The sequence below is a fragment of the Rhincodon typus genome, chromosome 1 (assembly GCF_021869965.1).
Source record: "Rhincodon typus isolate 14 chromosome 1, sRhiTyp1.1, whole genome shotgun sequence".
Taxonomy (NCBI): domain Eukaryota; kingdom Metazoa; phylum Chordata; class Chondrichthyes; order Orectolobiformes; family Rhincodontidae; genus Rhincodon; species Rhincodon typus.
In genome coordinates this window covers 173,636,215-173,651,608 of record NC_063332.1, presented here as the reverse complement: position 1 = coordinate 173,651,608, position 15,394 = coordinate 173,636,215, and the positions used below count along the sequence as shown (strand labels likewise).

Below are 15,394 nucleotides of genomic sequence, written 5' to 3'. Positions count from 1 at the left end.
TATCTCTACTTTTTTTTATATCCCTGTTGAGATTAATCTCCCTCAGCTTCAAGGAGGAATAAAAGCGATTGGGCCCTGATGCATCTCACTATCCTGGGCCATAGTGCTTTAATCAGATAACAATCCTTCACCGATGTTTATGTATCTGCCTTTACCAGGCTGAACTACTTAAGATAACACCGACCAGGGAATCACATGGTTAGTTTACATGTTGACTACTGGATTTACCAAAGGCACCCTCAGTGAACCTACTAGGGCGATAAAATTAATATTACATCTGGTGCCCTCAGTTTTCTTGAAGAAAGGCAAAATACTGCAGATGTTGAAATCTGAGACAAGTGCAGAGAATGCTGGAGAAACTCAGCAGGTCTAGCGTCTGTGGAGTGAGAAAAAAAACAGAGTTAATGTTTGAAGTCTGGTATAACTGTTCTTTAGAACTGAGGAAGCGTTATAACAGACTTGAAAAGTTAACTCTTTTTCTCTCTCCACAGACATAGCCAGATTGCTGAGCTTTTCCAGTGTTTTTCTGTGTTTATTCTCTCGAGTTTCTGACAGGTGGGTTAGCTTAACACTGCAAAGTTGTGCTTGACAGGCAGCAAAAGTCTTCCTGCGATTTCCGAGGGTAAATCTGTCATTTAGCAAAAACACCAGTTTTCACAATTCCCTTCTGGAGCCATTCCCTGTCTAGAAAGCAACTCCTTACTAGACAAGAACCCAGCATTTTTGTTTTGACCAATAAATCCACCCACTAATTACCGAATCACTCAATTACACATTATAGACACAGCCCACAGGGGTCAGTGCTGCAATAAAAAGAGAAAGGGAAAGGGAACCAGCTGCAGCCCCTGCAGTTCTGAGGAAGGGTCACCGGACACGAATGTTAACTCTGACTTTTTCTTTACAGATGCTGTCAGACCTTCTGAGCTTTTCCAGCAACTTCTGTTTTTGTCCCAGCCCCTGCAGGGCCCACCTCTCTCTTGATATACCTTGGAGGTATTGGTGGACACCATACACTCCATCTCCAAGGACACTCAGGCCAGACCGTGGCTGTCGAAGAGGGGCAAGCGGTTAACAATTACAGCCCCATCCACGGCCTGCTGCCTGGGCCTGGATTAGTTCAGTGACCTCCTAATGTGACCTCTTTCTATGTGGGCAGAACAGGGTCTCGGTTTGCTGCACCTAAAATGCAGTACCTCTGGCAGTGCTGCAGTACCCCCATGGTCAGCTTTGTCCAGAGAGGATATTGAACCCGCAGCCTTTGGTCCAGCTCCATCAACTACAGCTGACTTAAGGCTCTGACTGTAAATGCATTAATGGAAAGCAGACTTGCACAGCAAGAGTTCACTGCACCCTCAATATCGCCTCCACCCCACCACCCCATCTCACTCCACCACCCCCAACCTCCATGTTGAAACTAAACAACTACTTAAATAAACAAAACTATGACCATCATTCTCAGCCTGTATCAGCACCAGTATCCTAGCTGCTGCTTTGAGTTGTAATTGCTCTGTTTAGTTTGGATAGAAACACTACAGCCATTAGTTCAATCATCTTGAGAAAGGTGCAGAGTGCGAGATTGGAAATAAATCAATAAAATAAATAACTTTCACTGAGTGTATTAGATTGTTGCGGAGTCACAGTCACTTGAAGGGTAGGATCAGACAAGGGGCTGCTCCTGACTCAGACACTAGGACCACAATCCATACCCCCACCCCACAGAAGTGCAGCAACCCCCCCCCCACCACCTCCAACCCCTAGGAGTGCAGTAACCATCTCCCCCCACACTTCTACCCCCTAGGAAAGCAGCAACCTCCCCCCTCCACCCCCAACCCCTGAGAGCACAGCGTCCCCCATCCCTACACGCCTAGGAGCACAGTGGCCCTCGCGCTCACCTCCATCATAGGTCCAATACTACCCTCTCCCACATTAAGGCCTTATAGGCCCCTTCGAGACCTGGCCTCCAGCGATTGGGCCCTGATGCATCTCACTATCCTGGGCCATAGTGATTTAATCAGATAACAATCCTTCACCGATGTTTATGTATCTGCCTTTACCAGGCTGAACTACTTAAGATAACACCGACCAGGGAATCACATGGTTAGTTTACATGTTGACTACTGGATTTACCAAAGGCACCCTCAGTGAACCTACTCTTTATACAGTCACACAGCACAGGAGAAGGCTATTTGGGCCATAGTGCCTGTTCCAACCCTTTGAAAGAGCTCTCACTTCACCCTGTTCCACTGTAACTCGACATTTATTTCCTCTTCATGCATTTTTCTGGGAGTATTCTTCAATAAAGTTTCTGCTGATCGTGTTTCCTCTGCCTTTAAAGGCAGCACATTCCAGATCGTAATGAATCAGAGATAGTAGGAACTGCAGATGCTGGAGAATCCGAGACAACAAGGTGCAGGGCTGGATGAACACAGCAGGCCAAGCAGCATCATAGGAGCAGAGAGGCTGACGTTTCGGGCCTAGACCCTTCATCAGAAAAGGGGGAGGGGAAGGGTGTTCTGAAATAAATAGGGAGAGAGTGGGAGGCAGATAGAAGATGGATAGAGGAGAGGATAGGTGGAGAGGAAACAAACAGGTCGAAGAGGCGGGGATGGAGCCAGTAAAGGTGAGTGTAGGTGGGGAGTTAGGAAGGGGATAGGTCAGTCCAGGGAGGACGGACAGGTCAAGGGGGCGGGACGAGGTTGGTCGGTAGGAGATGGAGGTGTGGCTTGAGGTGGGAGGAGGGGATAGGTGGGAGGAAGAACAGGTTAGGGAGGCAGGGACGAGCTGGACTGGTTTTGGGATGCAGTAGGGGGAGGGGAGATTTTGAAACTTGTGAAATCCACATTGATACCATTGGGCTGCTGGACTGACCTATCCCCTTCCTAACTCCCCACCTACACTCACCTTTACTGGCTCCATCCCCACCTCTTCGACCTGTTTGTTTCCTCTCCACCTATCCTCTCCTCTATCCATCTTCTATCTGCCTCCCACTCTCTCCCTATTTATTTCAGAACACCCTTCCCCTCCCCCTTTTCTGATGAAGGGTCTAGGCCCGAAACGTCAGCCTCTCTGCTCCTATGATGCTGCTTGGCCTGCTGTGTTCATCCAGCCCTGCACCTTGTTGCCTCAGATCGTAATGACTTTGCTTTAGCTTAAAAAACAAATTCAAAATTTGTCTAATATAAAAGCAAAGAACTGCAGATACTGGAAAACTGAAAAGAAAAAAGGAAATTGCTGCAGATCTGGCAGCATCTGCAGAGAGAGAAACAGAGTTAATGTTTCAAATTTGGTCTGACCCTTTATCAGAACTGGACTTGAAACATCAACTCAGTTTCTCTCTCTACAGATGTTGCCAGACCTGCTACGTTTCTCCAGCACTTTCCATTTTTGTTAAAAATAGTCTCCTCTTCTTCCGTCTGGCTCTTGTGCCAATTTCTTAAATCTGTAATGTCCTAGCCCTGGCCAAGGTTCTGTCTCAGGCTTGCTGCGGTGCTCCAGCGAAACTCAGCGCAAGCTGGAAGAACAGCACCTCATTTTCCTCTTGGGGACCCTGCAGCCTTCTGGATTCAATATCAAGTTCAACTGCTTAAGGGCCTGTGCTCTCCCATGTCCTTACCCCAATCCCCACACACCAGGCCTTGTTATCACATAGTTTGCTATTACACACAACCCATTGTTAACTACCAACAGTCCCCATTAACAGCTATTCACCCTCCTAGCCAGATCCTTATCCACTCCTTTGTCTGTCCAACTGTTCTTCTCTCTCATTGGGCTCAATCTCCACCTACCATTTACTCCTTAACTCCTCCTCCCACCCTATCATCTGCATTCAAACCAACATTTTCCAAGCTACCATCATTTGTGAGGAAGGGTCACTGGACCTGAAAGGTAAACTCGGATTTCTTTCCACAGATGCTGCCAGACCTGCTGAGCTTTTCCAGCAATTTCTGCTCCTAAATCTGTATGCTTTGATTACTGAAACAGTTTCTCTTCAGTTAATTTAGTGAAACCCTTCAGACTTTTCTGAAGAAGGGTCCAGACCTGAAACGTCAACTTTCTTGCTCCTCTGATGCTGCCTGGCCTGCTGTGTTCATCCAGCTCCACACTGTGTTATCTCAGATTCTCCAGCATCGGCAGTTCCTACTGTATCAGATTTTGGACAACTCTGTTTAGGCTCCCTACTACCTTCTCTGCCCAAGATGAACAACCCAGTGTCTCCAGAACTCAAGCCCCTCATTCCTGGTATGGTTGCAGCAAATCTCCTTTGCACCCTTTCCAGAGTTGTGGGCATCTGATTAATTGATTGACATTTTGTGAAAATGTTATTCCCCTTTCCAAAAGGGTTAACATTAAAGCCAATTGTCAATGTGAGGTTATATAACTGACACAGCGTCATACAGAAAAATAAGGCACAGGGATCTATAAGTATCTTTCTGGTTGTCATTTGATGAACTTTAATCAATCTGGCACAGGGTTGTAATCTTTGGCAGCATGAAATAGCTGTGTATTTTCCAGTATAATTAAAGTAAGTCAACCATAATATGGTAATATTTCAATAGGTGGCAATTTCAGTTTATGATCTGCACTGTATTAAACCATGACAATTGGATAAAAGAATGATTGTGTTTTCCTTTTATGTTTCACTCCAATTATAAGGCCTTTGCACTTGGAAATAATTTACAAGAACCAGTTTAATGAGATGTAATCTGACTGATGAGTTGCATCGGTGTTGCACTGGATGTAGCAATGATAGTTTCACAAATGGCGATTCATAAGCTGATGAACTATACATAGAAGGCTGATTATGTGATACAAGAAGATACGTTTCGCAACCAACACTGTTAAACTCCAAGACTTAGTGCAATCAAACAAATACAGAAATAGCTGGAGAAACTCAGCAGGTCTGGCAGCATCTGTGAAGAGAGAGAAACAGAGTTAATGTTTCAAGTCCAGTGACCCTTCCTTAGATATTAGAGCAATATTTGAAGGTCTGCCCTCACCACAAATCAAATCTCAAAGGTTTATTTGGTAGGGGTAAGGGTAAACATTGCCTTGCTTATTAAATAATCTTTTAGTTGGAAGAAGGGTCATGTGGAGTGTAAACCTTGACTTGGAGCTGCAGGACTGAATGGTGTGATTTGGTGCTTTGTTGAGTGTTTATGAAGGCTATGACTAAATATCTGTAAGCTGATAGTTTTAATACCTTTGGCCTTAAGAACTATATCTAGCTCTGCCTTGAAAACATTCAAAGTTTGGCCTCAACAACTTTCTGTGGCAGAGAATTCCACAGGTTAACTACTCTCTTGGTGAAGAAATTTCTCCTCATCTCAGTCCTAAATGGCCTAACCCCATATCCTTAAACAGTGACTCCTGGTTCTGGACTCCCTGGTCATTGGGAATATCTTTCTTGCATTTATCCTGTATAGCCCTGTTCTAACCTAGTCCCAACCAAGGACCCTTCTCAGGAAGGGTCACTGGACCCAAAACGTTAAATCTGATTTCTTTCCACAGATGCTCTAGACCTGCTGAGCTTTTCCAGCAACTTCTGTTTTTGTCCTAACTGATCCAGTCTCTCTCATCACTTCCATTCTGCCGTTCCAGGAATCAGTCTGGTAAGCCTCTGTTACACCCTCTCTATTGCAAGAACATCCTTCCTCAGATAAGGAGATCAAAACTACACACAATTCTCCAGGTGTGGTCTCACCAAGGCCCTGTATAATTGTTGCAAGGCATCCCTGCTCCTAGTTTTGATGTTTCTAATCTAGAATGCATATGAGTGAGTTGATTATTTAGCTTTGTATGACTATGAACACCTGAAAATTTCAATTTAATTTTAAAATTTCATGCATTATCCCTCTCACTGCTGGAAAGACTAGAGAAGTGAAATTCTAACCTTTTTTTATGCAGTCTAGTTGAGTTAAAAAAGCAGTCAAAAGGTTTCAAGTACTCCAGTCTTTGTCATTTGGATTTTTGACGTTAATTGCGTTATTGTAGAAGCAGACTTAATGCAATACGTAATTTTATTTTGCCTTGTTCTAAAATCCTTTCAAATCCGTCTCCTCTGTTTACAAGCCAATCTCAATGTCATCGATATGCCAGTATAATTGCAGATAAAATGACAAAACATATTTTCTAAGTGTTGCAGCTTTGCCTCAATCCCCAGTTGTTTCAGTGACACTGAGTTGCAGATTTGGAATTACAATGTTAATTATGAAAACAGCAAACACAAAATCACAGATTAATTTGATATCCTTCGCACAAAATCTTGCAAATGACTGTCTTTCTTAAAGAAGAATTTCCCAGCATATCATTTGGTTATGGTCTTAGCTTTCTTGAAATTTTTCAGGACCTTTATGGAAAAAACAAATTATATATTCTAACAACCACGCAACCATTGTCGATTGTCATAAAAACCCATCTGGTTCACTCATGTCCTTTAGAGAAGGAAATCTGTCACCCTTACCTGGTCTGGTCTATATGTGACTCCAGACTCACAGCACAGTGGTTGACTTTATCTGCCCTCTGGGCAATTAGGAATGGGCAATAAATGCTGACCTGGTCAGCAATGCCCAGATCTGATGAACAAATAAAAACAAAGAACGTGCTAGAAATTGAGGCCCAACCATTCCATATGCTGTGACAAGAATGTAAATGATCAATTTAATGTCTGGGATGGTTAATGCCTGTGATTGTGGCCACTCTCCAAGAAGAAAGAAATTCACACCAGGTCTCAACCATAACCAAGAAAGCCATTGGTTTCTGGTGATGATTTTATGTTGTTGTTGATTATGGCAGACCTCAGTTTGGTAGCCAGTCAGTTAGCCCTAGGTTTTTGGCTGAGTTATAAGTTCTTTTTTTCCAGGGTCTTTTAGCGTTGGTTTTCCACCCACTCAGAGGGAGATTTGTCTTGGATTGTGGGGATTTGGAGGTCTGAGTGCAACTTCTCTCTCCTAGCCCTGTAATAAACCTACAACTTACAACCGATCTGAAAACTGCTGCCAATCAGAGTCATAAAGCTTTATAGCATGGAAACAGAGCCTTCGGTCCAACCAGTCCATGCTGACCATAATCCCAAACTAAACTAGTCCCACCTGCCTGCTCCTGGCCCATATCCCTCCAAACCTTTCCAATTCATGTACTTATCCAAATGTCTTTTAAATGTTATAATTGTACCCACATCCACCACTTCCTCAGGAAGTTCATTCCACAGATGAACTACCCTCTGTGTAAATTATTTGCCCCTCATGTCTTTTAAATCTCTCTCCTTAAAATGTGCCCCCTAGTCTTGAAATCCCCCATCCTGGGGAACTTTATCCAAATCCCTCATTATTTTATAAATTTCTATAAGATCGCCTCTCAAACTCCTATGCTCCAGTGAAAAAAGTCCCAGCCAATCCAGCCTTTCTTTATAACTTAAACCCTCCATTCTCAGCAGCAACCTGGTAAATCTCTCTTGAGCCCATATGCTGTAGGCACACTCTCAAAGCTGTTAGATTGGAAGTCACAGGATTTTGTCCCAGCAACAATTGAGTATATTTCCCAATATATTTCCAATTTAGGATATTATGTGACTTGCAAAGGAACATAAGCTGAGTGGTCTACTCCTTTACCTATGGGCCATTTAATGCAATCACAGCTGATCGAACACTTCAATGCCTTTAACCTTCACTATCCACTTAGATTTTTGATAATCAAAAGAATAAATGGTTATCAACCTCTACTTCAAAAATAGTCAAAACTGAGCTTCCGCATTCCAATGGGATAGAGAATTCCAAAGATTCTCAACACATGCTAAGTTGTGCCCCAGGTTCTAGATTCCCCAATTAGGGGAAGTTACTTACCTGCACCTCCCCTGTCTATCCCTCTGAGTATGTTGTAGCTTTCAATGAGATCACATCCCCCCTGGGACAGTGCCATCACTGCACACCCTCTATAGCAATGATATCCTTCCTGAGATAAGGAAACCAAAACTACATCCTCCAGATCTAATCAAGCTCCTATACAACTGAAGCACGAACTTGCAGGTAGTTGTGTCCCCTTATGACAATAGTCACCATTAGACTAACTGCAAATTCTAAATTTTTATTGAATACAAACTTCACCATTTGCATTGGTTGTTGGGGGTTGGGGAGTTGGGGGATTTGCATTGGTTGTTGGGGCGTCTGAATTTGAACCCATTTCCCGAGGTCTGTGTCTCTGGATTACTGGCCAACTGATGTTACAACTAGACCATCACCAGTCCATAGCAATAAATGAGTAGTGTAATGATGCTGCGGCTTTAAGAGGTGTATTTTGTCCTCTTATTTTTTAGAGAGAGATTGGGGTGCAGGTGGTGAGTATTCTATGAGAAGATAAACAACTTGTGAGGCCTTGGGTGTTTTAAAAAGATGTGGAATAATAGAAGCAGCCTGAGTCGGTGTGGTCAAGCTTCAGGATTCAGGATTTTTAGTTTAGCTTTCGATAGTTGTTGTTGCTGGGGTCTCAGCAGGGTTAGAAGGCAGTGAATCACTATCGGCTGCTGCAATGTCTCTTTCAGTTTTCTCCCAGAATTGTCTTTTGATGTTCTTTCCTCCTGGATTGGAGAACTGCATGTGAGATGATCTGTCTCTGAATTTGTCTTTTCACCATGGGTGTGTATCTGGGATGTTACTATGTTGGAGCAGTTACTGTTTAGTAGCAAAATAATCCATCATTCTGTTAATTTTTCCAGTAGAGTTAACCCATTCCAAGCTCCTCTTTCTTTTGTTGTACTTTAACTGTAGAGTTTGAATAAATTGTGTTTTGCTTAACATTGAGTAGTTTGACCAATTGAATTGCATCTGGAACACTACATCTCACATTTACCTTTGAAATAAGAAAAAATTAAGGTCTAGGCTATCTTCTTAATATATTTTGAGGAGGTCTGGTCTGGTCCTTAACAGTAAGTAGACCAGCTCCTATCAGGGTAATTAATGTGGCCTTGCCAATACCACCACATCCTGAGAACAAATCAGCAATCTTCAACAAACACTTTTATTTTGTGTGCAAGCTAGTTTTAAAGGCAGAAACAAAGTTTTGTCATGAAAACATCCATTTTGTCTTGTCTTGTTTGCTCCTATCTGTGTTTTCACTAAACAGAACTCACAAATGAACTCTCTGCCTTGGAAGGTGGGGGAAGCAGAGTCATTGGATATTTTTAAGGTGGAGTTAGATATGTTCTTGTTAGGCAGGGACCTAAAGGTTATCAGGGTTAGGTGGGAATGTGGAATTTGTTACACAGATAGATTGGCTATGATCTCGCTGAATGGAGGAGCAAATGCAAGGCATTGGATGACCTAGTTTTGTTTCTTATTCACATATTAATAAATGATATTGACTTTTAATGGAATTTGTAATTTTTGGTTTTTTTCTTGGTTCTAAATTGAATTATATTAATCCTTTTAGGGGTAGCATGTTATCCTATGTTAGTAGGTAACAAATCTGAGGCTTTATTGATCTCAACTGAAAACTCAGCAAAATACCCTTCAGAAATGTCTTTTCACCTACAGTGTTCCCTCAGACTCAGCATTGTCCCTGTCTGTGTAATGGAAAGAACCTTAATGATGTGTGAGCAGCCATAGGGTTTCATTCAAGGATGCAATGAAATGGATCCTAGTATCACAGAGTAAGTGGATCAGGGATGCACCACAAAGTTTCTTTAGAGGCTGGCGCATGTCAGATGCCAATCCGTGGATCTGGAATGTGTGTGTGTCTGTGGCTGGTGCCCATGGAAACGTTGGTGCCAGGTGTCTAACATGGAGGTCCTGTAGAACAGGGGGTGAGCTGAAGCCTCCCACTCTGACTTCCATGTTGGAGATTCCTGACATCCAGCTTATTTGGGGCATTTGATAAGAAAAGAAGCTGAATATTAATGAGGTGAGTTGGGCCGTTAATAAGGCAGTTAACATGTGATATTGCGTCTTGGTTAGTCACCCTCTGCTCCCTAGTGAGAAATTCCTTTCCCAGCAAGTGCATAAAAGATGTGGATAGATGCTCCAATGATGAAGGATCTAGGCCCGAAACGTCAGCCTTCCTGCTCTTATGATGCTGCTTGGCCTGCTGTGTTCATCCAGCTCTACACCTTGTTATCTAGGTATTTCCTGGTAGGACTTCTCATCTGACTCTGCACAAATCTCTCAACACCCCCAGGATCAGGCTTCCGTAAGATTCTATCCCTTGTGTTCATTCTGGCTCTTTGCAACATCTGCTCAGCTGGTCCTACAGTTTTCCACTAGCCCTGGAACTCTCCTCATCAGACAGCTATCCAATCCCTTTCTTTTGAATCTCGTTCTATCTTGCTCACAAGGCAGAGTATTCCAGATCCTAACCAGTCACTGCATTAACAATTTTCCACCCCACGTTACCATTGGTTTCATTCTCAGTTATCTAGAATCAGTGTCGTCTGGATCAGAACCCTTCTCATGAATGGATTACATACTAAATGTAACTAACACAAAGCTGTTGCCAATTTAGTCAGGTGCAAGGAAATCTGTTTTACCTCCCTCACCTTTGGTGCTCTGCATTTCCCTGTGCATTTAAATCAATCCGTTGGAAACATGAGTGATTTAATGGTGATGGTTAATAGATGAAAAATACCACAGGTAATTTGGTGGTGGGAGGAAAGCTGCTTGGTTGTCTGGGGATATAGAGGGAAAAAGAAATAAATCTATTTTGTTAGGGTGCTGGTAGTCAGAATTGGGTATTTTGGCTGAGAAAAATGGATACTAGATCTCTTGGTATGCAAATAGCCACAAATCACTAGGCATAATCTATCTTGGTGACTCTACTTGCAATTGTTCACAGCTTATTTTGTTCATTCTGATGAATTGTAGCTTTACAACTGAACTATTTTATAATGTACAGTTATTCATTAAAGTGCGACATTATTAGATCTTTATTGATTTTGCCTTTGGTCCCTTGTTATGATGTACTGCTGGGATTCCAAGTAATGTAATGTAACAATGGTCAATTGTAATTTTTTATATTAATCATCAAAAGAGCCAGTTGCAGTCATTGATAACATGAAAGCTTTAATCATGTTTTGTGATGTTTTTGAAAGATTTTCTTTAGAGTACTATTTGGTCTTGTTTTGAAATTAATCTTCCTCTACTTTCCATCTGATCCTATCTCACTTCATAGTTCCTCTTCCATTGCTTGCTCAGTTCCTCATAGTACTGTGTTGACCATAAGTCCCACTTGTTACCTCTTCAACCTTCAACCACTCGCACAACTCCCGCTTCTTGTTTTGTGTCTGAGTCCATTACCCTCTGGCTTTATTATAGGAATAATTCTTCAGTAATCCTGTAAACTTTTTTTCTAAAAAAGCCACCCTTGACTTTTTCATCTTCTCTACCCCATTGCCAATCCTTTGGAACTTACCTTCGTACGATCATTACCATGGGGGTGATCACTAACATTTAACAACTGACTTCATCTAATTAATTAATTAGAACCAGTTTAGCCAGTTGTTATCCATTTGCATAGATATAGACATACCGCTTGAGGAACAGAAATTTGTCAGTAATTTATTCCAGTTTATTCCTTCCATGTCCTAACCAGTAAGTGGGTGATAAAACTCCTTTGTGATGACCTTTGTAGTTCTTGTTCCTCTCTCTAACCTGTTTGGAATCCCTGTACTATTTCACCGTCTCAATTAGGATGCTCTTTAGTACAACAATAACAGTAACATCCCAATGGATCTTCCCCAGAGTTAGGGCCAAAGCTCCTTATAACAGAGACCACTTCCTTCACACCATCTGCTTTAAGTTGCCTGAGATTCCTTCCCTCACCATCCAGCCTATGGCTGGGTGATTGCAACTTTATTCTTCAGGGAATTGCTGAGACCAACTGTATATTAACAGGTAAAATTATGGCTTTAAATTTCCTTTTCAAACTTTTGTTGATTACATTTATGGGTTACGGGTCATTATTCAGTATCCTTCCAGGACTCATTGGGGTGTGGGGTAAGGAGAGCACTAGGAAGCCATGTGCCAAAACCTCCAGCTATTTGTTCACTAAGAGTTGTCAGTCCCAGCAGGCACTCCTGTAGCCTGATCCACCATTCAAATAAATGACTGATATGTAACCTAATTCCATTGCCCAGTCTTGGTTCTATGATCCTTAATATTAATTATAAACTAGTTGAATCATAGAATCACTACAGTGTGGAAACAGGCCATTCGGCCCAGCAAGTCCACACCGCCCCTCTGAAGAGCATCCAATCCTCATTCCCCTACCCCTGCACTTCCCCATGTCTAACCCACCTAATCTACACATCCCTAAACACTACGGGTAATTTAGCATGGCCAATCCACCTAGCCTGCACATCTTTGGACTGTGGGAGGAAACTGGAGCACCCGGAGGAAACCCACGCAGATATAGGGAGAATGTGCAAACTCCACACAGACAGTCACCTGAGGGTGGAATTGAACCCTGGTCCCTGGCGCTGTGAGGCAGCAGTGCTAACCACTGAGCCACCGTGCTGCCTGAAAAGGCTGATATCCTGTCACCAAGTCATCCTTTATTTATATGTGGAGGGTCCTTGACACTGATCCAGCTCCCTCAGAGTGAGCAGACCTCTGACACTCCTTTTTATATCAGTCAGCCAGGGCTCCCTGATTGGACCAGGTTAATAGCCCCAATCAGTGACTTCATATTGTATGAGGTCCACCTGGTTGACCTCGTTACAATTGCTACGCCTACGAAAGGTTTATCGTTCACTTTTGAAACTTGCAATCAACCTCAATTCTCGACATAAAAACAAAACAGAGAACTGCGGATGCAATGAATCTTCATCTCTAGCGTTTAGTAGTTCTGAAGAAGGGTCACTGGACAGGAAACCTGACTCTGCTTTCTACCATACCTGTTGAGTTTCTTCAGCTATTCCTGTTTTTGTTTCAAGCCTTGACAGTTTTGCAGGGGAAGCTTCGCACTACTCTGTGCTAGAACACGCTTTGTGACATTGTCCTGAATAACCCAGCTCCAGGTTTATATTTCTACCTCCTTGTTCAGGACTTTCCCTCTGGAGGAAATAGTTTCTCTTTACCAACCTTGACAACCTGTTTAATCATCTTAAGCAGCGTAAATTTCTATACTCGAGGCAATACAAGTCTAATCTGTACAATCTGTCCTCCTAATTTAAACTTTTTGGTTAGGGTACTGGGGATTGATGAACGCTTGGAACAACTGTGCTGCTTAGCTGATTTCCCCAGACTAATAGGAATGAGATATTTTTCATGAAAAGACCAATTGGCAGGTTCTGAATAATGACAGCTGTTTTCTGTGGCTAGCTGTGACAACTGGGGGAGCCTTAGCTGTTCCTGACATCAACACCACAAATCATCAGCTTCTCATTTAGAATAACTGATGACTTATTTCTTTCCACACTGAGGAAAAACATTTGAATTGCTGCATAAAGCAGCAGTGATACCTCTCCCTCTCCCTCTCTTTCTTTCTCTCTTTCTCTCTCTCTCTCTCTCTCCCTGTTTCTCCCTGTCTCCATACTGATTCCCAGCTCACACTGAGCAATATAAAAGAAAGAAGGTCCTGCATTTCTACAGTGCATCTTGTGACCAACATACATTCCAAAGCACTTTGCAGTTAATGAACCCCTTTCTGAAGTGTAGCCACTGTTGTAATGTAGGAACTATGACAGCTAATCTTGTGCACAGCAAGCTCCCACAAACAGCAATGCGACAACAACCAGCCAATCTGTTTGCGCAATTGGTTGAAGGGTAGATACTGTCCAAATCACTGGAAGGAATACTCCTGCTCTTTGTAGCGATTGTAACGAGGTCAGCCAAGTGGACCTCATAGAATATGAGTTCCCTGGTTGGGGCTGTTAATCTGGTCCAATCAGAGACCCCTGGCTGACAGATAGAAACAGCAGTGTCAGAGATTCTGCTCACTCTGAGAGCTGGCTCTGAGGGAGCTGGATCAGTGTCTAGGACTCTCCACGTGTAAATAAAGGGGACTTGGTGATGGGATACTGGCCTCTGTAGAGTTATTTCACTCTTCTTTGAAATAGTGCCATGAGATCGTTAACATCCACCCAATGAGGCAGGTGGAGGGGAGGGGCACAGAACCCTAAAACTTAGGAGCAGAAATAGGCCATTCAGCCCTTTGAGCCTGCTTCACTATTCAATAAGATCACGAATAATCTGGTTGTGGTCTCAACCTCAACTTTACATTTGCCTCTCATAACCTTTGATGCTGTTGTCGATCAAAAATCTAACTCTTCAATGATCCAGCCTCCAATGCTTTGTGGAGTGGACAACTCTAAAAACTAATGACTCTCTGGAAGAAAGAGTTTCTCCTCATCTCTGTGTAAAGGCGAGACCCTTTATCTGAAAATGATATTCCCTTGTTTTACGAGGAGAAACATCCTCCTGGTTTCCACTCTAAATCCTCTATATTGTCCAAGGAGATCAGCTCTCGTTATTCTAGACTGCAATGAGTATAGGCCGAAATACTTCAACCTTTCCTCATAGCGGAATCCCTTTATCCCCTGAATAAGTGGAGTGAGCCTTCTCTGACCTGCTTCACAGTGATATCCTTTTACAAATAAGGAGATCAAAACTGCACACAGTATTTTAGATATAGGCTCACCAATGCCCTATACAATTTTCAGCAAAACATCCCTACCTTTATATTCTGTTCCCCTTGTGATAAACAACAACATTCCATTTGCCTTCTGAACCAGTTGCTGTACTTGCATTTTGCGATTCATATACCAGATCAACCAGAGCCACTGAATCAATGAGTTCTGCACATCTCTCTCTGTTTAACTAAAAGTTGCTTTTCAATTTCTCCTGCCAAGTGGACAAATTCACATTGCACTTCATCAGTCAAATTCTTGCCCACACTTGTTTTCTGGTCTATCTCCATTGTTGTCTCTCCCCTCTCAATGCTTTCATGTCTCTCCCTTCAGTTTAATGGCTCACCTGAAAGTTACTGCAGTGTTTCATGGAGTTGAAGACCTGGAGTGGGCCTTGAATCCACAATCTCTGTCTGCACAGTGAGAATCTCACCAACGAGACAAAACCAGGAAAGCTTTGTGGCCTTTTATTACAGAGAATACCCAAAGCTAGACCTGCCAATAACTGAAATATGCAAGTCAGTCTAGCTCCTTTGCTATCTAAACCACTGTTTATAGTGAGAAAGCTTCATGTCATCAGTATACTAAAGAGTTTATCTGTGACCATTTTCCATTGATCAAATGCAAGTTTAATGTCACTTTATTATATGTTCAATCTATTCTGTAGCATTCATTCCCATTTGTGCCCAGTTTGGAATATTTTATCATAACTGTGTTGTCTATTATCTGTCATGTCCAACTGGATGACAAAGCTTCATTATAAACTGGTTGATCTCAGCAGAA

The 15,394-nt window shown here is 42.6% G+C and overlaps 1 protein-coding gene across 1 annotated transcript in view; it reads left to right on the top strand.

The window, feature by feature from the left end:
- stpg2 (sperm-tail PG-rich repeat containing 2) overlaps positions 1-15,394 on the top strand; it is a 311,631-nt gene that overhangs the window by 50,953 nt on the left and 245,284 nt on the right. The window lies entirely within an intron of this gene.